We start from the raw sequence: 3,237 nt of genomic DNA, 5'->3' as shown, positions 1-3,237 counted from the left end.
TTGTGTGACTGCTACTCACTAATGACTGTGTCCCAGTAGCTGTGTGACTACGGACATGGTTGTAATTAAGTTGTCCCAGTAGTTGTGTGACTACGGACGTGGTAATGATTAAGTTGTCCCAGTAGTTGCGTGACTACGGACGTGGGTATAATTAAGTTGTCCCAGTAGTTGTGTGACTACGGACGTGGTTTCATTAAGTTGTCCCAGTAGTTGTGTGACTACGGATGTGGTAATAATTACTTTGTCCCAGTAGTTGTATGACTACGGACGTGGTTATTATAAAGTTGTCCGAGTAGTTGTGTGACTACGGACGTGGTTATAATCACTTTGTACCTGTAGTTGTGTGACTACGGACGTGGTAATGATTACTTTGTCCCAGTAGTTGTATGACTACGGACGTGGTTATTATAAAGTTGTCCGAGTAGTTGTGTGACTACGGACGTGGTTATAATCACTTTGTACCTGTAGTTGTGTGACTACGGACGTGGTTATGATTAAGTTGTCCCAGTAGTTGCGTGACTACGGACGTGGGTATAATTAAGTTGTCCCAGTAGTTGTGTGACTACGGATGTGGTAATAATTACTTTGTCCCAGTAGTTGTATGACTACGGACGTGGTTATTATAAAGTTGTCCGAGTAGTTGTGTGACTACGGACGTGGTTATAATCACTTTGTACCTGTAGTTGTGTGACTACGGACGTGGTTATAATTAATTTATACCTGTATTTGTGTGACTACGGACGTGGTTATAATTACTTTGTCCCAGTAGTTGTATGACTACGGACGTGGTTATTATAAAGTTGTCCGAGTAGTTGTGTGACTACGGACGTGGTTATAATCACTTTGTACCTGTAGTTGTGTGACTACGGACGTGGTAATGATTAAGTTGTCCCAGTAGTTGCGTGACTACGGACGTGGTTATAATTAAGTTGTCCCAGTAGTTGTGTGACTACGGACGTGGTAATGATTAAGTTGTCCCAGTAGTTGTGTGACTACGGATGTGGTAATAATTACTTTGTCCCAGTAGTTGTATGACTACGGACGTGGTTATTATAAAGTTGTCCCAGTAGTTGTGTGACTATGGACGTGGTTATAATTAATTTGTCCCAGTACCTGTTTGACTAGGGACTGGGTTATAAATACTTTGTCCCAATGGTTGTGCGACAATGGACGTGGTTATAATTTAGTTGTCCCACTATTTGTGTGACTACGCACGTGGTAATAGTTACTTTGTCCCAGTAGTTGTGTGACTACGGACGTGGTTATAATTTAGTTGTCCCACTATTTGTGTGACTACTACGCACGTGGTAATAGTTACTTTGTCCCAGTAGTTGTGTGACTACGGACGTGGTTATTATTAGATTTAATAGTCACTGTCTAACTGCGGACGCTATTTGTAGATAACACAGTGACTGAAGACCAATTAAGACGTCGTAAGAACATGTACAGAGGATGATAACAAAATGACTGAATACCAAGACGTCGTAAGAACAGAGGATGATGAGGATTGATTCTTTCATGTGTATGCGAGAAATACCATAACCAATGAAATATGATATCCTTAATAGAAAGTAGCTTATTATTTTTTTTAATAAACGTTATTTATCCCTTCGGTTGTTTTCCTTTCTTTTCACTCACTGACATGAAGTTCGTTTGAGGTTGTAGTATGGTGTAGTGTCTGTTATGTTATCCAGTTTCTTTCCATTACATATACCATTCATGATACTCGTGTACCAAAGTGTTTTACTATTGGCCAGACGCTCGCTTAAATGAAAATTATCAGTCATATTATATGACAACTGATTGTTAAATGACCATTATGGAAGCCAGATATGTTTCTTTTGTTTTAATGTGTAGAACTATGTATATTATGTAAATTAGTCATGGTGCGTAATTAGTATATATGTACGTTATTGTATGTAAAAAAAAACTTGGGGGAATACGGAAGTTCAACAAAAGTCGTAATACGGACTGAAAATCTATAAAACTAGAACAAGATATCAACAATTGAAAGATTGACACGGTGACCCGTCCTTAAAAAGTGCAGGGAGAAAAAGACCAGATGTTCCTGGAAGATGCACATCTTTTGCTTCATCTATCACGGAAATCATGATATTCGGAGCGAGCTCTTAAAGACGAAATCAACTGCGACAAGTCAACCCCGTAGGTTGAGGAAGCAGGGATGTTATTATCAAGGAAAGTTAAGTTCACGATCGAAAAATCGAAATTGGCCGCTTACCGTACAGTTTGATAGAAGGCCGTCCCAGTTGATCGTGTCGTAAGCTAAGTTCGAGGAAATCAGCTTGTGCAGAAGAGTCTGTAGTGTCCTTTGGTTTCAAGCTCACGAGGCTGTTGTCATTAAATGTCTTGTTATTTAAAGACAGCACATTGTCAGTGCATCTTAATTTTATGTATAATGGCTAAGTTAGGTTTCCGTTACCAGTCCTGATACATGGAAATTCATCAAAAATTAGCCTCATACTGTACAAAATGGGATTTATTCGATCTATCCATATGCTGAAAGTGATACACATTGTCCCACATAGGTCAAAAGTGTTGAACACTTTAAATAACTTGTCTAGAATTGTCTGTAATCATATACGCCATAAACATGTAGATTGGAGAGGCGAAGGTCTGTCATATTCGTCAGTTATATCACCTTGATATATATCCGAGGTCACAAGCGTCAAGTGTGTCTAAATCGTCAACAACTTCTCATGAGTGATGACTGTTAGGAGTAAGCTTAGTCATTGCAACTTTGTTGCATCATTTTTCATTAACATCGACATGTGAATATAATCGGCACTGAGGTAAAGAAATGGATCTATCAACAAGACATTGGTTCTGATTTTGTTAGTTGGTGGTAGCTTGTTGACAGGAGGCGCTATTATTTGATTCAAATAGAGGAATATATGGTCAATTCAAGATCACTAGACAAATGCTTTAGAATTCTTCATCATGAAGTCTAGAGTAATGGCATTTGGTCTGCAGAAGACCCACGTCCTTTTAAATCTTTGAATAAACGCCTGTTAAGCTGCTATAAGTTACATTGACCCCACACTCAAAGGTGATGGGAGCAGAGCATACTTTGAACATAAAATAATAGTCTGGTGAGATTTAGATGACGAAATTTAACGAAAACAAACTCGCTTTTAAAATCTTGAAATTAGACACAAATATTCGGTCTGAATAAGTATTTTAAATCTTAATCATAACAAAAACAAATAAGTACTGTTC

The sequence above is a fragment of the Mizuhopecten yessoensis genome, unplaced genomic scaffold (genome assembly GCF_002113885.1).
Source record: "Mizuhopecten yessoensis strain PY_sf001 unplaced genomic scaffold, ASM211388v2 scaffold8631, whole genome shotgun sequence".
Lineage (NCBI taxonomy): Eukaryota > Metazoa > Mollusca > Bivalvia > Pectinida > Pectinidae > Mizuhopecten > Mizuhopecten yessoensis.
The sequence above is the reverse complement of the archived record's forward strand: the minus strand, read 5'-3'. Positions refer to the sequence as shown.